This window comes from Callithrix jacchus, chromosome 7, assembly GCF_049354715.1.
Source record: "Callithrix jacchus isolate 240 chromosome 7, calJac240_pri, whole genome shotgun sequence".
Taxonomy (NCBI): domain Eukaryota; kingdom Metazoa; phylum Chordata; class Mammalia; order Primates; family Cebidae; genus Callithrix; species Callithrix jacchus.
Genome location: NC_133508.1, coordinates 4505590 through 4531154, shown reverse-complemented (window position 1 = coordinate 4531154; position 25565 = coordinate 4505590). Strand labels below are relative to the sequence as shown.

General features: G+C 38.6%; 1 long non-coding RNA gene across 7 annotated transcripts in view; it reads right to left on the bottom strand.

The window, feature by feature from the left end:
• The window catches only part of LOC103794084 (uncharacterized), a 1005042-nt gene that overhangs the window by 683750 nt on the left and 295727 nt on the right, over window positions 1–25565 (bottom strand). For all 7 annotated transcript variants that reach the window (XR_013520405.1, XR_013520406.1, XR_013520407.1 and 4 more), the window contains exon 5: window positions 3962–4138. This is a non-coding gene — a long non-coding RNA (uncharacterized LOC103794084). The remainder of the gene's footprint in view (window positions 1–3961; window positions 4139–25565) is intronic.

Here is a 25565-nt window from a genome sequence, read left to right as displayed (position 1 = left end):
ACCCCTGCTTGGACCCCTCCTCTTTGTAAAATAGCCAATTGGGATTAGTCTAGCTTGTGTGGACTAACCCTAGCCATTATGGGATGACACAGCAGTAGGGATGACCCCCATCAGGCCTAAGTACCCCTTCTCCCCTTGTCCAAGCATGTAGCTGCCATTGTTCCATCCCACCTATAAGCTGCACCCTTCTATAGAAGTAAACGGCCTTACTGAGAGGATATATCTTCAAGTTCTATGTCTTTTGCGGCATGGAAATTTTACTTATAACAAGGTGATCCCTTTCCTCCTCCTCATAATTGTCATAGATGATACTCCATAACAAAAACAGCTTAACAAGAGAAAAAGCATAACAAATGTATGTGGTCATAGTTTTATGTGACATGGGAGCCTTTGGAGTGAAGAGAACCAAAGATATAGACAAAACAGATGCTGGAGAGGATGTGGAGACATAGGAACACTTTTACACTATTGGTGGGAGTGTAAATTAGTTCAACCATTGTGGAAGACAGAGAGGCAATTCCTCAAGGACCTAGACATAGAAATTCCATTTGACCCAGCAATCCCATTACTGGGTATATATCCAAAGGATTATATATCGTTCTACCATAAGGACACATGCACACAAATGTTCACTGCAGCACTGTTTACAATAGCAAAGACCTGGAACCAACCCAAACGCCCATTAATGATAGACTGGACAGGGAAAATGTGGCACATATACACCATGGAATACTATGCAGCCATCAAAAACGATGAGTTTGTGTTCTTTTTAGGGACATGGATGAACCTGGAAACCATCATTCTCAGCAAACTAACACAACAGAAAATCAAACACCACATTTTCTCACTCATAAGTGAGTGTTGAACAATGAGAGCACATGGACACAGGGAAGGGAGCATCACACACTGAGGCCTTCATATGGAGGTGTCATTTTCTGAGCCCCAACAGCATTTACCAACCTTGTAGTGTCAGTGTACTTTTCTGTCTTTCCTACCAGAGGAAAGCATCGTAGCATCGTGAATGTCGGGGCTATGTTTCATTTATTGAAATGCCCACAAGGCCTAACACAGTATCTAGCACACAGGGAGTTTCAATATGATTTTCAGAACTCGGATACTTAGGGGAACATTTATATACAAGCCCACTTGGTTTTAACCTTGAATCTGAAGTGGTGGATCAAGATACAGGAAGATTGCAAGGTTCACGCATCAGGCAGGCCATGGCATGAAGGCTAGAAGAAGACAGATGGCGGAATCCAGGAACATTTCCTGCACGAGAGCCTGGAAAAGGGTCCTTATGCAGCCACCATGTGCAGATGTGAAAGCCACCATGTGCAGCTGATTTGTATCAGTCAACAAGCAGAGGGGTCATGGCACAAGTTTGGGTTTTATGGATGGGACACCTGTTCTCAGAGGCAAAACAGAGACAGAGCTGAAGACAACTAAACTGAGTTATTGGAAGACCATCCCTAGCAGTATTGGCGTGGCAAGCCAGTTCCCAAGATAGGAGCTCAGGCTTCAGATAACAGAATAGGAATATAGTTAAGTGGCTTGAGGTAATGGGAGAAAATGAAGGTCTGTCTTATGAAAAGGCCAGATTCCACAGGCTCTGTACAAGCCGCTCTAAGTCCAGTAGTGCCTGTTAACAGTACGTGGCTGCAGGATACTTCAGAATACCATATATGTTTTTCTACGGCTATTGGGAGAACCCAGGCCTCCTCAGTGGTATAGATAGCAGTGAGCCAAGTATTCTGAGCTCCCTTTTACTCGGTAGATCCTAATTCAATGTGTTATCAACTGATGACTGAAATTCAGGACTGGCTTCCCAAAGGATTAAGAAAGCAAGGCCAGGCATGGTGGCTCACGCCTGTAGTCCCAACACTTTGGGAGGCCAAGGTGACTGGATCACCTGAGGTCAGAGGTTTGAGATCAGCCTAGCCAACATGGTGAAACCCTGTCTCTACTACAAATACAAAAATTAGCCAGGCATGGTGGTGCGTGCCTGTATTCCCAACTACTCAGGAGGCTGAGGCATGAGAATTGCTTGAACCCAGGTGGAGGAGGTTGAAGTGAGATCATGCCCCTGGCGCTCCAGGCTGGAAGACAGAACGGGACTCCATCTCAAACAAAACAAAACAAAGAAAGCAGTGATGTGTGGGGCAAGTCCACTGACTTGGACCCATATCCTTAAAGCACTTAGTTGCTGGGTTAAGGTCCATTAAGTGAGGAGCCCTCACCGTGCCTGCCATGTCATTCCCACTGATACTTGATCTTCACTGGGGCTTTGCATTCTGCTCCAACTCACTGATATGAGGTCACTGGTAAGAAAACCAGTGCTACCTATATATTTCCTGCTTCAATACTAAACTAGTCCTAGATTCTGGAAATTAGGAGGGCATATCCAGTGGTCTGATTTTCAAAGGTTAGCGGAGTGCAGCAGTATGACAGCAAACAGATTGTGACACCTGCATCGGGATAAAATAGGTGCTTCTGACATTTTCATCATGTTTCCTTCTCCAAGGTTATGGCTTCCTGTGCTGCTGGGATTTTGTTTTCTTGTATCTTGTGTTTTTCTTTTTAGTTTTCCCTTTGGTTTGAATGTTCATTGAAAATAAACCTTTCAACATTTTCAGCTCCACAAACCTTTCTTCTTAGACGTACCTCTGGGAATAAAATGATTTATCTAAAGTTATTTGATTCTTTGGTCACAAACATTGGCAACTTCCCATCAAGTAGTTTATATGTTGCTACGTGAAACAGAAGAGTCCCGTGATACACAAATTTAGATAACTTTCAACACCTGAAATTGATTTTGTCATGACTAAAATACCCTGATTATTTTGACTGTCTTAAAAATAGGAGTGAAGCTTAGTGTACAATGCATATTTCATAAATGATGTTTGATATATTTTCTATCGTTTCTTGAAAGAAGCACAGAGACTTGGTCATAGGGTCATTCAGATGGACTGGAAGTGGGGGGGAAGGATGTGGCTTCTCCGAGGAGGTGACTCCTGAGAGCATTCAGGAAGAGGAAGATGAGAGAAGAAGGCCAGAGCCAGAGAAATCAAATCAGTTATTACGTCCAGAGGAAGAGCTCCTGACAACAGAATCTGATGTCACAAGCTGAGAAGCTGGGTTAATGGTGACCACAGCAAGAAGCAAGAAACAGACACAAGGCTGAAGCAAGAGCGTCCAGCACGCTCAGATTCCCTTTCACGGCTGAAACTTGCGCGGTGCTTGCATACCTAATTTTAAAGCCAGGGAAGCCAGTCTTCTCACATTTACAATATAAATGTGATAATAATTTTTCCTTGTGATTAGTTTTCAGGTAAGCATGAAAAGGGAGTCATGAATTAGTGTCTTTCTTTTCTCCTTCCTAGCAACATGACTTTCTCACTCTTCGTTTTACTGGATTAAGTTTTCCAAAATTAGCAAAACCAAGAAACTTCCAGTTCAGATTCCACTTATGTTTTCTTTTAATTCGGCCATTAGAGCAATTTCCAAGAAGCATAATCTGACTTAATGATATTATAATAGTGAGCAAAGTATCTGGATATTAGGCAAAAAGGGGGCTCATTGAATACACAAATGAACTTGAGACTATAGCAGGTTTTGAGTGACTTAAATGGTAGACAGAGATTTGGCTTCATTAGGCAGATACAGCATTTATGTGCTACTTAGCTCTTGCTTTTATGTGTAAGTCTGTTGAATCAACAAATATTCTGAAGAAGAGAATAAATATATTGAAATAAATTAATGACCAGCATCAAACTATGGCATTATTCAAAAGCACACGAAACTGAGGTAGATGCAACACCGATTAGGTGCCCACTGTGTGTCAGTTTGCCTCAGCATGTGTGTGAACACGTACGTCTCACGACTGAGATCACTGTCACGGTATTATCTTCACATTATGGATGAGGAAATGAAAATGGTGACACAGAGTGGTGAAGCCACTTACCTTAACAACTAGCAGGCGGCAGGAGCAGCTCAGAATTCTAGTTCCTGCGTCTCCTCCCCTCTGTGATGCTGCAGATGTGGGCTGTCCCTGCCTGGAGTCTGTCCATCTCCGGCCAAACAGACACCAACTCCAGTGCTAGGATGCAGAGCTCCAAAACGGCTTCTGGCTCTGGAAATGCTAATGAAGAACATAGAATTTGCTGAAGATTTAGAAGGCGAAGTGGACGATAGGCTTTGTTTTTTATTTTTATCTTTTCCCTCATGGCAAATTACCTTAGAACCCTCTTTGGGTGCCTTTCTTTATCCAAGGATCTGGCCACGCTGCTGACCTGATTGGGGCAAGAAACTGAGTCATGGTTTTCTCTTTCCCTTCTGAGTCCCTGCCTCATGACAGTGACAGGTGCAGCTCCCACATCCAATCCCGCTCCAGTCTCTCCCAATTTACCTTTTTCTCTTATGGGGGTTTCATTCTATGCCAACTCCTCCAAACTTGCTTGGGCCTTCAAAATGGGCCTTTAGTTACCAGAAGCTACTGTCCTCTAAGTCTGGTAATATGTTATTTTAAAGAAGAAAAGAAAGAAGGGAGGAAGGAAGAGAGGGAAGGAGAAAAGAAGGGAGGAGGGGAAGGGAACAAAGGGAAGGGAAGGGAAATGGAAAGGAAGGGAGATGGAAGAGAAGGGAAAGGGGGAGGGAAGGGAGAAGGAAGGAGGAGGAAAAGAAGGAAGGAAGGAAGAAAGGAAGGAAGGAAGGAAGGAAGGAAGGAAGGAAGGAAGGAAGGAAGAGAGAGAAAGAAGAAGAGATAGAAAGAGGGTTTTTTTCTTGATACTAATCAGTACTACTTATGCCAAATCAGACAACGTATAAAGGCCCTGAATTATTTAGTATAAATTTGGGAGTTGGGGAGGTAGTCGTAGAGGAAGCAACGCAAGGCTTATTTTCTGCATTGTCAAAGTCAATGCCATTGGAAGGGCGGGTATAACCCCCTTTTAAAAAGTGCCGAAAGAATAAATGTAACTGACACGTGAGCAGACCTCAGTGGCTCATAGGGTTCTTCCTTGATTTGCTTGGCCAAGAAGCCACTCACAAATGCAGAGCAGGATGAGACATACTTACGTTGGAGCTTAGGGTTTGCAGTGATTTTATCAGAGAAGGAAATCCCAGCATAACTAGCACATTTCTGAGAGGTGCATACAGTGGTCCTAATTCCTTAAATGATTTTTGGAGTATTCAGAAAGGCAAACAGGACATAGGAGTACACATTTCTAAACAGTCACCCTATTCAGAAATCCACTGTGTGATGGCAGGACATCAAGGTGAATTTACTTTGCCTCAACCAAAATATCAAGGGATTCTAGAGGAGGAGGCCAAGTAGCCCATGGCAGTGGCCTCATTAGCAAGCTTAGGTAGCTGCTCCTATATGACTGAATCCTGTCTCAGGATGGATATAGATTAAATATGAAATCATGTCTACAGGCCTAGGTTAAAGCCAGCACACTCAGACTAACTACATGGGATAGCAGAAGGGAGCAAAGCCAATGCTCATTGCTATACATGAAGCTGTCACAAGAAGGGAGATGGGATCTGTTGAGACATCACCTTACCTGCTATGTCAGTCAAGTCCTGCCAGGAGGCAGTGACCACAGAGTAATTTGTACAGGAAATGAAGAATTGTTAGCCGTTTAGAGGAATTACCAAATGGAAATAACAGAGGATGCCTAAGACTACCCTCCAGTCGAGAGAGAATGCCTGTTATGGACTGGATTGTGTCTTCCCAATATGCATATGTTGAAGCTCCAAACCCCTCAGTGTGACTGCATTTGGAGACAGGACCTCTATCGAGGTGAGTACATTTATTTATTTTATTTTATTTCACCATGTTGGCCAGGCTGGTCTTGAACTCCCGACATCAGGTGATCCACCCACCTTGGCCTCCCAAAGTGCTGGGATTACAGGAGTAAACCACTGTGCCCGGCCAAGGCCAGTAAGTTGAAATGAAGTCATAAAGGCGGGGCCCTAATCCAATATGACTGATATGCTATCCTTATAAGAAGAGGAGAATAGGACACAGAACACATGCGCAGCAGAAAGATCCCAGGAGAACACAGAGAGAAGGAAGCCATCTGCGAGTCAGGAAGAAAGCTATTTCTAAACATTTGGTTTACCGGCACCTGGTCATGAGCTTTTAGCCTCCAGTACTGTGAGAAAAATAAATGTATGTTATTGAAGCCACCTGGTCCGTGTGATTTTGCTATGGAAGCCCAAGACAACTAAGAGAGTTTCCATGGAAAGAACAAACAGGAAAAGCGAGGCCGCCCCCACTCCCCCCGCCATGGCTGGGAATGCCCAGAAGGAGTTTGCTGGGTTGTTCTGGGCCACAGCTGGTTCATATTTGGTGGCCAAGGCTGGTGGTGGTCAGGGAGCAGCCAGTGAAATTCACCAGGGCCACTGGGAAGGGCGAATTCCTGTTGCAATTCTTGGAAAATTGGCTGGGGCATCTGCATAACCTACTGGGAAGGAACCACAGGCATCCCATGGGAAATCGGTACAGGCATCGGTGGAATGTGTGAAGCCACTAACAATTCCACTGAAGCCAAATGCAGAGCGCTCCACAGGCAAAGAGCTAAGAGAAAGTAAAGAATGAGGAAACCAGAAGCCCCTTTCTCCTAAGTGTCTTTCCACCATCCTCCATGGCATCTTGCCACCTGTCAAGGGAGAAAGGTTCTGGTATCACCAGCAGAAAATCAAGGGTGGATGAAGAGCCAAGAAGCAATACATTGATAACAGGTACGCCTTCTGTAAATCTCACGGACAGGCCATTTCCTTAGCTACATTCAGGTAGTATGTTCCAGATTCTGGACAGACTATTTTCATCACACACATAGATGTACCTGTTTCTTCAGTGGACTGCCCTGACCCAGTGGGTGTGTCAGAAGGTAAACTCTGCCATTCCTCAAATTAAGTGGATGATCTCCAGCTCTGCCCACAGCCATACCAAAGGCTCCACACTAGATAATCCCAGAGGTGTTTATTCTGTCTCTCAAGCTTCTTAAGAATTTTCTCAGCCTTGATCTACCTTCTGCTCCACTAGAGACTTGATCCGGAAATTTATAACTGAAATCTTTTTCATAGTTTTTGAAGGCCCTAACATCATTTTATATACAGGTATGTGTGTGCACACAGGTGCACACACACACACACAGCTTTTAAATTTAGCTTCTCCTTTTCTGCTCAATAATCCAAATGACATGAGACACAAGAAAAGCTCCAGCCCAAAGCAGCTCTGCTTTGTTTTTTAATTTTAATAGTTTTGGGGGAACCAGTGCTTTTCATTACAGGGATAAGTTCTTTAGCAGTGATTTCTGAGATTTTAGTGCTCCAGTCACCCCAGCAGTGTACACCATGGTCAATATGTAGTCTATTCCCCCTCATTCCCTCCGAATGTTCCCCTGGTCTCTCTACAGTCTGTTATATCATTTTTATGCTTTTGCTTCCTCATAGCTTAGCTTCCACTTATCAAAACATATGATGTTTGGTTTTCCGTTCCTGAGTTACTTCACTTAGAACAATGAACTCCAGCTCCATCCAAGTGGCTGCTGAAGACATTATTTCATTCCTTTTTATGGCTGAGTAGTATTCCATGGCATATATATGCCATGTTTTCTTTAACCATTCATTGGCTCATGGGCACTAAGGTTAGTTCCATATTTTTTGCCATCTAAGGCGCCTCCTTAAATTTTCTTCCTTGGTGATTGTTCATGGGTACTGGTCACCAACCCATCTCAAGTTCTAGCATCGCTGAAAGTCTGTTTTGGTTGATAACCTTCAGTTTATCTACCAGGTAATATATACTGGGGGCCTCAGAATCATTCATATCTCTTCTTTGACAATATCTCTTAAGGCCATCCTTTCTTTCCAAACTTTTGACGCCTATGTCAGAAATAAAATATTCCCAGTAATCATCTTATTCATCAAAGGAAGAAATCTTGGTTCCCATGATTGTAAATGTCTCTTACCTCTGTTTGCCACCATTCATGAGATGTAAACATAATCGATGTTTTATGGTAATTATATTAATTAACATGTTGCTGATGCTACTTTTCTTTTATATTTTTATGGTTAATGTAGTCTTTGGTGGCTAAAGACAGCCAAAACAGATAGATGGAACACACTAAATCATCCAAAGTATCAATTTCCTCTTATTAGCTAACAGCTTGCAGAAACAAATAAGAGACTACGTTGTGAAGGGCATTTTGCAAGGGTGTCTTGAATCTTGTCGTGGACATTTTATGGTTAAAGATTTAATATATTTTACACTTCAAATTTCTAATTGTTTTTGTATACAAAGTTTCCCCAAATGCCTGCATTTTGCGCTAAAGGCTCAGTTTGAAACAATGTCTGTTGTTGGAACTCCTTTAAAAATGTCTGAAACATCTACTCTCATCCTCTCATCAAACAGATGTGCATACACATAGCACTGTCTCTTTGAACTGGGTTCTCCCAAGGTTTTGTTAAAACTGCATGAGGGCCATCTGAAGCCCAAATGGGGGAAAAGCCTCCTGGGAAGCTTGCTCCACGGCTGCTGAGAAAGGAACATTCACCAGGTCGCCTCTGATGAGACCAGGATATTTGCAGAGCCATTTTTTTGCAAAAGCACCTGACCCAGAAAGAACCACAGTTCATAGTAAATACTCAGCCCCCATTCTGAGAGTGTCAGCATTTCTGTTGATTTAAAAATATACTTCCTGTGAGTTCCTCCCAGAGGACCCATGACATCTAACTGGTGGCTGAAATCTACACAGTAAAGGCAACAGTAGTTGTACAATATCATCTTTTGAACTCTCAAATAAAGTAGAAGACAAGAATACTTGTTCTGTTCAAATTAATGCTCTTGCTCTGGACTATTTATTAATGCTAAGCTTTTGAGCAGTGCTCTGCTATGTGTTTTGAACCTTGTTTTCCATTAGCAGCCATAAAAATAATTACTTAGACATCAAATATTTACAATGCCTTGACCTGTCAAGCAACAGCATGAAATGTAACAAAGGCTGTGAAATCTTTTTAAAGCACTGGACAAAAGGGTTGTTTTCTACTCTTGCTGTGTGTGTGTGTGTGTGTGTGTGTGTGTGTGTGTGTGTGTGTGTGTGAAATATAAATGAAATGTGGTTTATTTTCATTCATGCTGTTTATTTATATACATGTGCCCCATGCCAGCTACCTGGTCAAGTGCTCCTGTATAAACCTGGATTCAGAGTTTACAAGTAAGCCTGGTGAGTATTAGGAAAATTGTTAAGTCAGTCACTCCAGTATGAATGATACCTTTCTGAAATCCAGGTGTTTGCAGGTAGTCAACCAAGCTCTTCTGCTACTTGATTTACTTTTCCCTGACACCCACATATTTAGCACAAATGTTTTTGCTGCAGTCGGGAAATGTTGACCCATCTACTTGTGTCATCAAATTACGTACATTTGAAACTTTGAAAAAATATCTTTGAAAACATCATTAATTTCCTAGCTTGGATGTAAGAAGAGATCTAGACTGTTCTGAGTGATTCTGGTTCAGTAATGGAAGATGTTTATTTTTGTGCTGAGTCAGAGTTTACAGAGTTATTTTACTTTTCGTATGTAATATAGTGTTGATAGTTCAAACATGAAGATTAAATGGCACAGAATGATCAGTGTTATGTAAGAGACTGGCCACTGCCTATTCTGTATGGTACAGATCATTTGAAACCTAGGAAATCCACACAGGAACCAAAAGAATTGCACATCAACAGACAGTTTTCAATGATAAGCACAGAGCAAAAAGAATAATTATACATGGAGGCATGACTACTTGAAGCAAGTAATCCAGCCACAGAACACGACTGCATGAAAACGCAGTCTATTATATGGTTTCCCATATTCAGGATCCATGTTGTATCCCCGTGGATTTTTCAACTTCATTCATTAGATGGAAAATATAATAATTTTTAGCTCAACCCTCTTACATAGGGATACAAGATATACCCATTACTAAGGAAGTACTATGCTGTATTTTAGTAGTATTAGTTACACCTAAAATATAGTTTATCTCCCCAAGGAACCAAGACTAGCTTCATATTTGTGCAAATGTGGGTTTTCTCCTGCCTTCTTCACTAATATCCTTGGTGCTGTGCATAAGTACTTACAAAAGACTGTCAAATGTAACTGAAAAGTAAGTACAGGAAATCTAATTAAAACATCATGTAAAACAAGCAACTCTGCACCAAATCTTTCTACAGGGAACTTGATGTACTCATTGTTCTGCTTGCACAATTGTTAAATTATTAAAACAAGGTGGACGAGTTTATCTGAACATAGCCGAATCACTGTTGAAAAGCTCAATTGTCTTGTCCATGAGAAGTTTCCTTCTTTTTTTTTTTTTTCTTGAGACAGAGTTTCCCTCTTGTTACCCAGGCTGGAGTGCAATGGCGCGATCTCAGCTCACTGCACCCTCAGCCTCCTGGGTTCAGGCAATTCTCCTGCCTCAGCCTCCCGAGTAGCTGGGATTACAGGCATGCGCCACCATGCCCAGTTAAGTTTTTGTATTTTTAGTAGAGACGGGGTTTCACCATGTTGACCAGGATGGTCTCGATCTCTTGACCTCGTGATCCACCCGCCTCGGCCGAGAAGTTTCTTTAGTGTGTTAAGTTTCCTTGATTCCTTCATCACCAACAATTCTGTGGACAATTCAGACTCATGGAGTGTTTTGGTCCCAGTATGGATGGCTACCACAGCATCATTTGAATTTCTGATAAACTAAGGAAATTGCACAGGATCAATTCCACGTAATTCAGTTCACCTATTCAGAGGAAGCACGGGCTTAGTAATAGTATTCTGACGTTTGATACTAAAATCAAACTCAGGCAATAATATTAACAAAAGCACATTAGCAGCTACTATGAAAAATCTCAACTTACAAATGAGTGAGCTTTAGTAATATCGTTTTTTCACCGCCCTGTAGCTGGGAAGCGTGTGGATCACAGGGAAGCTATTTCACATTACCGCTCAGCTGGAGAATGAAAGTACCTCTGATAGAAATAATGTCATATGTTTGGTGCAAATAAAGACAGTGAGGAAAAGCCGTGCATCTTTGTAAAAATATTTTCTCTGTATGGAAGAGAGTCAATTTGAATAAGAAAGAAATGATACGTCAAAGCACAAACACCTTTAGAAATTAATGATTTATGGATCTGGCAAAGATATAGCTCAAATTTCCTCTCTGTCATAACGATTACGTTTATTACCAGGTATAAATGATTTCTTTCTATTTTTGAGCTTCTGACATGTTTGATACATCCTATGTTATAGCTGTTTATGAATGTCTGCTTATTTCTATGAGGCCTTATTAAAGTATTCACTATTCAGCCATTCAGCACATAGTTTCTGAATGCCAACTTTATACACAGAGCTAGACATATGGGAGAAAATGAAAATGGTTAGTTACAGCTCTTTCCCTTAGTAACTGTTTAAATCATTTTTTGGAGAGTATGTTTTTTGTTTACTCCCTTGAACACATGGCATAAATAGGTACTGAAAAATATAATAAGAGGAGATACCTATTTTATATAATTATCACTGTCTTAGCCCATTTGGGTTCCTATAACAAAATGTCTGAAACTGGGTAATGAATAAAGAACATAAATTTATTTATTCATGGTTCTAGAGGGTGGAAGTCCAAAACGAGGAGGCCAGCAGGTTTAGAGTCTTGCAGGGGGCTGCTCTCTGTTTCCAAGGTGGCCTCTTGAACTCTATGTCCTCCCAAGCTGGAAGAGACAGAGGGAAAAGGGGGCTGAACTCACTCCGGCAAGCCCTTTAAAAGGGCACTAATCCCACCTCTAATCACCTCCTAAAGGCCCCACCTCAGAACACTGTTGCACTGGGGATTAAGTTTCAATATAAGTTTTTTTTGTGGGGTGGGGGGCACAAGCATTCAAACCGTAGCCATTACTCTCTGCGTGCCTCTCTCCACTCACCTCACCAATTCTGTGAAGTCTAGAGTTAGGGCCTGCACCCGTCCCTGAAAGGTACCCAGGTCTCCTTCCAAATGACTCATTCTGGATTTCTGTTTTTATTTCCCAGCCTCTTTGACATTTGCATCACACTTGGGCATTTGATATTTGCTATGGTTGGATTTATTTTCATGGGTGGCTGTTCACAAAGCAATTCTCTCTCTAGTCTAATTAATTCTACAAGTTCTCCTCATTGCATTATTAGAGATTCAGTTATGATAAATTTTCTTATCCGGGTCTTCTTGGTACCTTTCTTAGCCAGGCCTTCTTGGTATCTAAACAGGTAAAGCAAACCCCAGGTCATTCTGTTGGAAGAGAATGTATTAACCTGTGAACCTGAATAGTAATTTTTTTTTTTTCTGTACTGGGAAGGAAAGTCAAATATCCTTCATTATTAGGTTCCATCTGCACCCATCTCTCTACATTGTTCCCAACAAAATTTGAAATCTTGACTTTGTGTTCTAATTTAAACTTCATAATTCCAGAATTTATGGCTTACTATATGTTTCTTACAGTTTTCTTCAAATAATTTTTGAAATGAGAAACTGATTTTTGAAATGAGAAATCTGCATTATTTGCATGTTATTTGACCACTTGCCTCAGCTGTAACCATCTCTAACAGGAAGTTAATTTGTATTCCTCCGTTATGGGCAGTTTCAGGTTAAAGAAGTTAATAAATGTAAAATGGTTAAAATATTTTCTGATACATTCTAAGCACTTAAAATGTTAGTTACACTTGATTATTGTTACTAATTTTTAATTAAATGCCCTTTTAAGAGATTAAATAAAAACTCAACAAGAAAAAGAAAATAACCCCATTAAAAACTGGACAAAGGGCATGAATGGATATTTCTCAAAAGAAGAAATATAAAAGCAGCCAACAAACACATGAAAAATGTACGGTATCAGTAATCTTCAGACAAATGCAAATTAAAGGCACAATAAGATACCATCTCACAACAGTTAGAAGGACTATCATTAAAAAGTCAAGTTAATAGAAGTTGGTGGGGATGCAGAGAAAAGGGAAGGCTTATGCATTGTGGGTGGGAATTTTAAATTAGTTCAAACTCAAAGGAAGACGGCAAGGAGATCTCTCAAAGAACAAAAAATAGAATTGCCATTTGACTCAGCAATTCCACGATTGGGCATTTACCCAAAGGAAAATAAATCAGTATATAAAAAAGACACCTGTACTCACATGTTCATTGCATTACTGTCACAATAGCGAAGTCCTGGAACCAACCTAAGTGTCCATCAATAGTTGACTGGCTAAAGAAACTGTAGTCTCTATAAACCAAATAATACCATTCAGCCATAAAAAAGAATGAAGTCCTATCCTTTGCCGCATCATGAATGAAGCTGAAGGCCATTATTTTAAGTGAACTAACTCTGAAACAGAGAATTATATAAGCAATGTTCTCACTTATAAGTGGGAGCTAAACAATGGATAAACAGAGACCTAAAGAAGGAAATAATAGACACTGGGGACTCCAAAAGGGTTGGGAAGTAGGTGAGGACTGAAAAATTACATATGGGGTGCAATGTTCACAATTTGATTAATAGGTGTACTAGAAGCAAAATTCCAACCAGTACACATTACACCCATGTAAGAAACATGCACATGTACGCTCTGGACCTAGAACAAATTAAAATTGAAAGAAAGATAAAACAGGATAATGAATTTGTTAAATTGAAAATGTTATTAGTTCATAAAATTAATAAATTAATAATGAGCTTTTTCATTACTATTACTCGCTTTCTCTACTTTTGCTTTATGTCTAAGTATAATGCTTTATTGATTATTTCTTCAAATATTTATTTGATGGTTATTTTATATCAGGTACATCTGCCTTTTGGGTAGAACCCATGCAAACCCGACCAGAGGTCACTTCCACTATGCTTATTTCTTCCCAAAAAAAAAAAAAAAAAAAAAAGACCTGGCTCATTTCACCTGCTGGATCTGTGGTTCTCGAATAGTTGTCTTAGCACCAACATCAACATCACCTGGAAACTTGGTAGAAATGCAAAAAAGAACAGTGGTTTTCAGGGACTGGGAAGATGGGTATATAGGGAGCTGTTTCTCAACAGGTTTAAAATTTCAGTTTGCTGTTTTGATGTGTATTTCCCTAATAACTCGTAATGTCAATCATCGTTTCATATGTGTATTGGCTACTTGTATATCGTCTTTGGAGATGTATCTACTCAAGTCTTTTGGTCATTTTTAAGTTTCTATTTTTTAGTTGTATTAATAATATTTATTTTTTAATTTTATTGTCATTTTATCATTGAATTGTAGAAGCTATCAATGTATTCTTGACTCTAGTCCCTTAACTAATAAATTTTGAACATTTATTCCATTCTGTGTTGTCTTTTCACTTTGAGTGTGTCTTTTGAAGGATAAAAATTTTAAATTTTGATGAAGTCATACCTGAATATTTTTCTTTCTTTGTTTTTTGTGCTTTTGATGTCATTGCTAAAAAATCATTGCCGAGTTTAATGTCATGAAGTTCTGCATTTAGATCTTTGACAAATTTTAAATTAATTTTTAGATACGGTATGAGGTAATGACATGAAGATTTTTTTTTTTTTTTATAGGATCTCACTCTCACTCAGGCTGGAGTGCAGTGGTGCAATCGTGGCTCACTGATGCCTTGACCTCCGGGACTCAAGCAACCCTTCCCATTGCATGAATGTAATTGAAAGTAAGTAGGTGAGAGGAAGGTTCCGGGCAAAAAGAATAGCATATGCAAAGGCCCGAAGGGAGGCAAGCAGCTGTTTGAACAATACTGAAAACGGGTCACTTTTGCTTTCATACGCAGGGTTACTAGTGTGGAGTAAAAGGCAGGGGAGTTCAAAGTGTCCGCAAAGGGCCTTGGGCAGGAGATGATGCAAATCTTAAAGACTACAAAAAGCAGTTAAAGACCTGAGTAAAGTGAGAGGCTATTAACGCATTTTTACAAAGGGAATGACACGACCTTATTTGCATAACAAGGCTCACACTGTCGTCAGTGGATTGGTAGAGTTTAAGAATGAAGTGAGGCAAACAGGCGAACAGGCTGCTACCAAGATTTGTGCTTTCCGACTCCGATTTGCCTACAAAGTACGCATTTTGTCTTAGGCCAGCACCATGTTCATGTGCAAAAAGTATAATAAATAAATAAGAGTGTCCTAAAGCTGACTCCCCACTTATGCTACTACTGTATGGTCACCTGCTGACCTGTAAAATTACAGTCCGTCACCGTTCAGATAAAGCAGATTCACGTTTATATTTGAAGGGTAAGAAACCTGTTAGCCATATCACTTAATACCTTGGATGATTTTTTTAAATGTGCTATTTCTCATGGAGCTTTATAAAAACCAGTACTGGAGACTAATCAGACATACATGCCACTGTAATAAAAACGAAGCAAAAAGTGTTTTTGCACTTTTAAAGTGAGTGAGTTTCTTACCTGATAATGCATTCTAAGTGATGAATATAAAGAACTGGTGGGTTTAAATTAGGGGTTATACAAAGGGTAGCCAAGAGGAACAGAAATCAAATGCCTTTTGTTTAAAAGTAGGTTTAAAATGAAGCCAACAACCTGAGGGAGGTTACAGGAGACTGATGTATAAGAATTTGTCGAGGTGTTTGTATTAGTCAAAGAAGCAATTTGTAAAAAAGTTTTTTTTTTTTTTTTTTTGAGACGGAGTTTCGCTCTTGTTACCCAGGCTGGAGTGCAATGGCGTGATCTCGGCTCACCGCAACCTCCACCTCCTGGGTTCAGGCAATTCTCCTGCCTCAGCCTCCTGAGTAGCTGGGATTACGGGCACACGCCACCGTGCCCAGCTAATTTTTTGTATTTTTTAGTAGAGACGGGGTTTCACCATGTTGACCAGGATGGTCTCGATCTCTTGACCTCGTGATCCACCCGCCTCGGCCTCCCAAAGTGCTGGGATTACAGGCTTGAGCCACCACGCCCGGCCGTGTAAAAAAGTATTTTTATATGACTCCAGCATGGCTTAAGAAGATTAAAAGTTGGTTAAATCTACAGTAGTTATAATTGTAACTAAACTGGTAGCTAAAGAAAAATAAATAAGTGAACTGGGCTGCGTGAAGTGGCTCACACCTCTTATCCCAGAACTTTGGGAGGCCCAGGCAGATGGATCACTTGGTCTCAGGGGTTCGCAACTAGCCTGGCCAACATGGTGAAAACCATCTCTACTGAAAATACAAAAATTAGTGGGATATGGTGGTATGTACCTGTAATCCCAGCTACCTGGGAGACTTAGGCATTAAGAATCTCTTGAACCTGGAGGCACAGGTTGTGGTGAGCTGAGATTGTGTCACCGCTGAGGCAGATGGATCACTTTGGCTCAAGAATTTGTGACTAGCCTGGGTGTCCAGCCTGGGTGACAGAGCACGACTCTGTCTCAAAGAAAAAAAAAAAAGAAACTAAACTGGAAGGCAAAGGTCAAGAGCAATGGTCTTTTCCACAGTCATTCTGAGGTATACTTTCTTAACCAGATGACCAGTGAAAGGACCATTATATATTATGATTCTGGATTCAGGCAAAAGTTAGAACAGTAAGAAATGCAGCGATTACTTAAATCTCTACTATCTAATTTTTATCTTTAAGGATGCCAGACAGTGACACCTGATTAAATAGCCAGGAAAACATGTGGTGGAGTTCACTGAGGGCCACAGACACTGGGGTGACGGTCTCAGAGTAATCTTCATTGTAGTTCCAGGACAGATTTGCTTACTCTGTAATTTTGAGTGAGAAGCCACAACGGTCACCTCTGGTAATGTGGAAAATGAATGTACTGAACAGACTTGGCAGTCTAGCTAAGGGAACTTCCAGGCAGAATACTGAACATGCTATCTGGCTTCTGCTCACTGTCAATGACCAGTGCCAGTGGAGAGCACTGAAGAAAAGAACACATTTTCTAGTTTTCTAACAGAATTTGCCAGACATTGTAAAGTGCCCATGGCAGTCTTTCCAGTGAGTGAACTGAACTTAAAGTTTGGAAATAGTGTGGGACAAAGGTTAAAATTAATCCATGGCCATGATTGTATAAGCCTTTATTCAGATTTTACAAAGATCCAAGGCCGTTCCATGAAGATACTTTCAGGAAGCCGGAGGCCTAGTAAATGGATGAAGGCTGTGTCAGGCAGGCCCTCTCCAGTAAACAACAGGTATTCTAGAAATCTTAGGGATACTGTCCTAGAAACACATCAGAAGTAGTAAAGGTAGAGAAGGGCATACCCAAAATAAATATGTGGGTTTTCTCCATTTTCTAGTGGAGTAAATTGTTACATAAAAACCTATAAAGTTTTAGAAAGTTTACAAGGTTAGATTAAAAGGGATACAGAAAATCGCACCTGAAACGGAGTCACTTGTGTCAAGCCCTAACAAATGAAGCTGAGAAAGCCACGAAGGTTGTGTTCTCACACATGAACTATCACAAAAGACTCTGAGAAAACCGCAACCAGCAAACTCCAATGCAACTTCACGCACATACACACATGTTTATGTGTGTGTGTGTGTGTGTGTGTACATATATATGTATACACACCATAATTCTATGAGGACATCTGCCCAGCAACTGCCTGTCCAACATTGGACCCTTGTCCTTGACATTTGTAGCCAAAGATATTTGAGTTAAAGCAGTTATATAACCCTTCTTGTTTCTTCATTAAAAGCCTTTCTTTTCCTTTAACTCCCTCACTGGGCACATAGTTTACTATGGCATATTTATTACCATCAAAATGCCCACTCCTGAATACATATTGTTTTTTAGACAGTCTTCTGCTCTATTTGCCATTAAGTTTGACATAATAGTTTTCTTTGCATTAAAAATTAAAATTAAAATGCTATGAAAATAGCATCGATCTCTTTCTCTTGCATTGTTTATGTCAGTATTAATGCTAGACCATATGGCACCTTTGTGCAAATTATAAAGCAGCACCTTTTACTTTTGGCAGATGCAAGGGTGTCATGGCTTCGAAAGCAGGCAGTGGCTTGCGTCTGAGTTCCCAGTTGCCCCTTCAGCTGAGTGGCTTTACTCAGGGTACTTCCTATTTATTTATCCTATGGCCCTACACACTTTGAGTACTTAATTTTTAATAAAGAAGGCTCAAGTAAATTTAGCAGAGAAAATGGAAAGCATTATTACTGAATTGAATTTTTAAAATCTATTCTGAGGCCTCAGAAATAATACCACACATCTACAACCATCTGATCTTCAACAAACCTGACAAACACATGCAATGGGGAAAGGATTCACTATTTATAAATGGTACTGAAAAAACTGGCCAGCCATGTACTGAAAACAGTAACTGAACTCCTTCCTTAAACCTTATATGAAAATTAACTCAAGACGGATTAAAGACTTAAATGTAAAACCTAAAACCATAAAAACCCTAGAAGAAAACCTAGGCAATACCATTCAGGACATAGGCTTGGGCAAAAACCTCATGACTAAACACCAAAAGTTAATTGCAAAAAAAGCTAAAATTCACAAATGGGATCTAATTAAACTAAAGAGCTTCTGCACAGCACAAGAAATTATCATCAAAGTGAACAGGCAACCTACAGAATGGGAGAAAATTTTTGCAAACTATCCATTTGACAAAGGTATAATATCCAGAATCTACAAGGAACTTAAACAAATTCACAAGAAAAAAACCCCATCAAAAAGTGGGTGAAAGATATGAACAGACAATTCTCAAAAGAAGACATTTATGTGGCCAACAAACATGAAATAAAGCTCATAATCACTAGTCATTAAACACTAGATACTTTAAGAGAAATTTTTCTTAAATCTGAAAAACAAAAGCTTTAACAACAATAGTTCAAATTAAAACTATAAGAACATTATCTTCGTTAGTTACTTAAACTCATATATTATATTTTTGTTCTGCTTGATCTTGATTAGCAGTTTCATCAATTCATCAGTATCTTCATTAGAATTTTATAAAGTTTGTATTTAGTTCATTGATGTTAAAGTTATGAAAACCCTGTATTCAAGATTACTTGTTAGACTTTTTCTCATGACTCTGATTGCAGGTGTCTTTAGAGAGAAATCAAAAGTGTTGATGACAAAGACTTATTAATTCAATAGCCATAGTTAAAAATCTGATGGAAGTTCATTATAATCAGCAACTGACAAGGAAATTTGGTTATTTCAGTGACATGCAATATTTTCATATGACAACCAAAATTATGACTATTAGATTTCCTTGAATTTATATAATTTTTAAAAACTTATTAATAGTATACCCATAAATATAACTGAAAGAAGATCTATAATCACTTGTCATTTGACAATACTTTCCATGCAATTTAACACATCAAACAAGCCTAATTATTTCATATCTCTATGAAATGAGAGATACCTCATTTGAGGCTCTCTCGACCCCACTGGAGGGTATCAGTTAATTCTGGTCATAAAGACTTAATCCAGAACGTTAATACTCGAGAAGTTTACCACAGATGTCAACAGTGGAAAACAGCTGATTGAAACAGTGTCACCTGTCTTTAGGAGAAACTGTCATCACTTCACCAGAGTGATAATCAAAAAAATCTCAAAAGCAATACAGAAAGTTACACAGAACAGTTTTGAAACTCGTTTTTCCTAAGTAATCCATAAAACCCAATAAATACAATTTGAAACACATGAAACTAAACTGATAAAACAGAACGTATTTTTTCTTAGGCCAATTACATCAAAGCTAAAGAAAAGCCCTGCAGTGTGATTGCTTCTTGTTATGAAAAGCCCATTGACTGTAGTCCCAGCACTGTGGGAGGCCGAGGCGGGTGGGTCACGAGGTCAAGAGATCGAGACCATCCTGGTCAACATGGTGAAACCCCGTCTCTACTAAAAATACAAAAAATTAGCTGGGCATGGTGGCGCGTGCCTGTAATCCCAGCTACTCAGGAGGCTGAGGCAGGAGAATTGCCTGAACCCAGGAGGCGGAGGTTGCGGTGAGCCGAGATCGCGCCATTGCACTCCAGCCTGGGTAACAAGAGCAAAACTCCGTCTCAAAAAAAAAAAAGAAAGAGTACAGACTCAAGTGTACTGGAGAAAATAATATTCCCTACACTGTAAAACTGCAGTTTAGAAGATGTTTTGAAATTTAAGGGAACAAATTACACACACACACACAGACACACACACACAGACACACACACACAGACACAGACACACACACACATAGACACACACAAAGACACACATACACACAGATAGCTTTTAAAGTTTTATTCAAAACACATTAACAAATAGTAATATTCATTTACCAATTTATAAAATAACAGTTGAATCCAAAATGATATTTTTGACAAAATCAGACCTGTTCACGTGGCTAATTTATTTGCTCTAATATAATTTTGGAAGACTGTGGACCAAAATTTCAGGTAAATCAGTTTGATTGAAAAACAAATTCTTTTCCTTTTTTCTTTTTTGTTTCAGTTTTAAATGAGTTGAGGGGTTAAATTTTCAAATATTTACATTTTAGCTAGGACTGATTGAATTGTAGAAAGAAATCAATTATCTCCAAGAAGCACTAAATTTTTAGTAACAAATCTTTCTTTTGTTTGCTAGTTCAGTTTGCTTAGCAGGTGAGGAGGCATTTTAGAAAAAGCGTTTTGAAGATTTTTAAAGATTGTGTGTGTGTGTGTGTGTCTCCTGCATGGCAGACAAAGCAATTTTTTTATGCTGGACAGAGTTACAGTATTGCCTTGAGCTCAAAATTTTAACCTATTTGACCTGAAAGCCTAACTTTTGTAAACATGTATCTAGTTATTTTCTTTTTAGAGTATCAGTCCTTCGATTAACTGTTCCATTATCCTAAGCAGTTGGTAGTTAGGCAAACCTAAATTTACATTTCCTAACGGGATGACTCAGGTGTCTAGGGTTTTGGTTGCCATGGAGCTGTTGTAATTTGTGAAGCCTTTAATTTGAAACCCCTTTAAGATTTTTTTTTTTCCCTATCTTGGCTGGAGTGCCATAAGCAGAGAGCTTGTCTTAACTATCAGTAGAAAAGTCAGCAGATTCAAAGTAGGCAGGAAAAAAATAGAGAAATAGAGGACATCTAAGACTCTACATGTTAACTCTATAGTTGTAGGTTCTAATTCAAGTCAGAAAAATGAGCTTGAGGAGTTTGAATGCTCCCTGTGATGTTCTTTCATTTAAAAAATGCACAAGGAAAATCATGTAGGTGGCTGGGTTCCCATAGGGCTTGACATGCTTCAGAATTTTGGGAGTCCTAGCCTATTTCTTGTTAATATCTCCAGAGCAAACAAAAATCCTGTAAGTCTTGTCAGGAATTTGGAACAGTGCCTTAGACCCTGGTGATCACCCTAGTGACTTTTGATTAGCCATTCCGTACCCACCATTTAGAATGTTTAGTTTTTGCTCTTGGAAGATTTTCATAAATGAGCAGGGAGAAACAAATAAAAGACAAATTATTTACAGGTACACATAATCAAATAAAAATAAAACAAAATAAGTGTGCTCACAAAAATGTTAAAACAGGTACGCAGACCAATCAAAAAATTTTAAATTAGACAGGCAGAAAGAACTAAAAGTTAATTTACTGGAAACTGCAAGTCTCACAGACAGTATATAAATTCTATAGAGGCCACGGCACTCAAACCAAAAGGAAACTTTTTATACCAAAAAGCGTTGCTAATAAACACGTAAACTAATATTTATGGCTGCAAGAGGGATGTAAGGTCCTTTACTTAAGGCAACCTTATAACAGAAACAGATCTCAAAGAGGCAAAATAACACACCAAAGGGAGGAAGTCTGAGAATCTCACAGGAGGCTGACCAGAGAGAAAAGGTGAAGTGTGGAAGCAGAGAGCTTGCAAGGATGCAATGTTTGTACCACACTGGAGTCCATGGGTCACTAAATGCATCCTAGGAACCTAATTTGATCCCTCCTCTGAAAACTAAATTATATCAAACTTGTAAACGAACAGAAAGGAAGACTCTCTAATAGAAAATGCTATTTATTCAGGAATGGGCATCACAGTGGGAATACATGTGCCATAGTAAACTATGTGTATATTTAGAAAAGTAAAGGAAAATAAGAGTTGTCAAAGAAAAGAATGGGAAGAATTCTTTTGAAACAATTGTCATTAGCTATAGGGATCAATAATAAGGGTGGTGTAAGCACAAGGTTGACCAGGAAGTTGCTGGGCAGATGCCCTCACAGAAGTCACAGAAAAGTGTGTGTGTCTGTGTGTGTGTCTGTGTGTGTGTGTCTGTGTATGTGTGTCTGTGTGTGTGTCTGTGTGTGTGTCTGTCTGCGTGTGTGTGTGTCTGTGTGTGTCTGTGTGTGTGTGTCTGTGTCTGTGTCTTTGTGTGTGTGTCTGTGTGTGTCTGTGTGTGTGTGTCTGTCTCCGTGTGTGTGTGTCTGTGTGTGTCTGTGTGTGTGTCTGTGTGTGTCTGTGTGTGTGTGTCTGTGTCTGTGTCTGTGTGTGTGTGTGCACCTGTAATGTTGCAGTAGCCTTCATACAAGGCTGCAGTTTTCACAGTCTTTTATAATAGCTCTCGTTATTAGGCATGCATGCATATAACCCTCCATTCATGGCCCGCCTCAGCTCCATTTGTAAGGGATTGACACAGTAATTCCAACTTGATTCTGACAACTTTCACAATCATAATTATGAAACTCTCAGACAAGTGATTGTAAATGTACTTGAGATGGGTACATATACATCCTCTTAAAATGACTTACTTAGCACTAATTCCATAGAATTAACCACATGAATAAATAGATCAGCAGAAACAAAGAAAAAGAACCAATTAAATATATTCATAAATATCAGAGACAACCTGCTTTTGGGTGGCATATTTGCCACAACATCCACTCCTGTATAAAGCTTGTGGCAAATATATAGAAAGATTGAATGTGTAATAATTTATAAGTTCTATACTGAGCATGTGAAAGTTGGTAGGGCATTCCAGGAGCCAAACTATACTGTAAAATAGCAACTTAAAGTATACTTTAGGTACAATATTTCATTAAATATGTCTGGCATTTCTTATATAAGATTTAGACTAAGGCCAAAATCTTGCTACGTCAACTATAGTGACTTGCATCTTTATACGAATTGTGTTTAATAAAAAGTAGTACTATTATTGTGATTTTTTTCATCTTCTATATCCTATTTTTTAAACAAAATCAGGGCAAAATCTGAAAACCAATTATTCAACAGTTTTGTAGTATGTCAGAAAGTCACATAAAAGGATGTTAAACAAAAATCAAATTACTGGCTGCCTACCTTTGAGACAGATTAAAATGCCAATCATGACTTCTACAGAAGTCACCTTGGGTTATTAAAAATAATTCTAGGTTTCAATATATTATCTATGGAAGTGATTTTTCAACTGCTAAACCAAATATTACCTTTAAGTATTTTCTGATCAAGATAGAATTTTAAAAAATATATAACTTTACATGGGTATTTCTTATGACAGTGAAGTAGGTACAAAATTTGTTTTATAATTATATCTTGAGAAATATTTAAGGGACCTATGGATTTCAAAATAGGTGATTTGATGTTGAAATTATGATGTAATATGCAGGGTAGAAGATTTAAAAGATGAATAAGATTGTATTTTTTTTTAAGCAGAACATGCCAAATATAAAAAGCCTTTTGAAGGTCTAATTGTCATTTATAGCTTGCAAAATCATGGCTACATATGGTACCTGACAAACTGGCTGTAGGATATTTACACAGAATATATGCTTCAAAAAATGAGAGAACTAAATAGAAAAATCATTTCGTATAACACAGTTTTAACTGATTATTGACCAGTAATTTAAAAGTTTAATACATTGTCATTTTCATGAGTCAATTTTACACCAACAGGATATGATTGCTAATAACCCATGTAAAAGGTTTCCATGGTGTCCCCACATAACTCTAGAGCTGTCATCTACAAGGAGAGCATTTGATGTTGACTTGGGTGCTGATTGTAATGCATGCCAGACACGCAGACTTGGCATGGTTACTCTGCTTTCCGTAGAGAACAAAAATACACCGCTCTGGGAAAATGTGTTCCCTGCTTTCCTTCAACTAGTTTTGCCAAGCAAGGAATGTCACCAATCAGCATTGTTTTGGCATTTAGTAATGACGACTGATACAATGAGTACTCTCTGAAACTAAGATGTTATTGTAAAAGAAGTATTTCTAGTACAGCAATATGAGTAGTCTGTGGGTACTTTTTCATCCTATTTTCAGCATTTGAACACAGCCTTGTACCAGCAATGTGGACAAATATTAGAGTGTTTTTTAAGGCTTGTGTTTAATGACTCAACAATCTAGAAACATAAATTCAGTGTTAGTGTACCTCTGGTCAAACGGCAGAAAACATTTCAATAATAATTAATGAAAAAAATCTTTCAAGCTTTCAAATGATTTGTATCAGAGCCAGCTTAGAACTATTGAAAGTAACTGCCATAAGGAAATGATTCCATTAGAGATATAAACATGAACAACAACAACAAAATAAACAGCACTACCCTGATGTGTTACAATCAAACATGGAAACTTCCTGGCACTCTTCCACAATGTTTGTAAATAATAGTTTCCAAATGTTGTCCAATGCATACAGAACATAATTCTGTAGATGTGTATCAATAGTATCTGAAAAAATGATTTTGTCTTCAAATAAGATAGGCACAGATTGCATTAAAATACAAAAATTTAAACATATTTCACTTCATTATATTAATTCACAATTACTGTCACATGTATTTAATGTACCAAAGTGCACTGTAAATCTTCTAGAAGAACATACAGTAAGTAGCACTTAGAAGTATATTAATAATCAGTTTAGGAAACTAGTGTTCTACAGTATATTTAAAAATATGATGTTTTAATAAAACATCCATTTCTAAAAGTGATGAAAGTTTTATTTATTTTACAGAAGAATACACTAAAGCACAAAGACGACTATTCTATATGCAAATGAAAAAGCTATGAAAATTAATTGTAAACTTAAAATCTAAAGTTCTTTCGTCTTAAAAGGAGTGAAAAATACTCACTTGGGCTTAGATATACACATCTTGAATATTACTAAATTTTAATTTTCCCTTTCTGTAACTAAAAAAGAAAAAAACTATGTGTAAGGAAGCAAATAGGAGCACTCAAGATGTAGAGATAAAAATCATAAAATCTGCAAATAAAAATGAGAAAAAATTAATAAGAAAAGTAAGAAGTAGAAACTTTAGCTGTCAAAAAACAATGCTGTTGGGCAAAGCTTAACTACTTCTGATATAATATGAAGTCAATATGTCCTTTGAGATTTAAATTTGTTAGATTTAAAGCAGTAGAGCAAGAAATAACCAAATAAGGCTTTCGTCTTACATAGGATTTCTATGAATTCCCAAGGACTTAAACTTTCATGGTTATTTCTTGATCTACTGCTTTGATACAACTTGCACCTATCTGCTGCCTAAGGATTATTCTTTGTTACATCATCTGTGTTAATGTTGATAAAGAACAGAAAGCATTTTACTCCGTGATGAAGAATGTGTTGCTCATACTAGACAACTGTATGTTTTATACAGTAGCC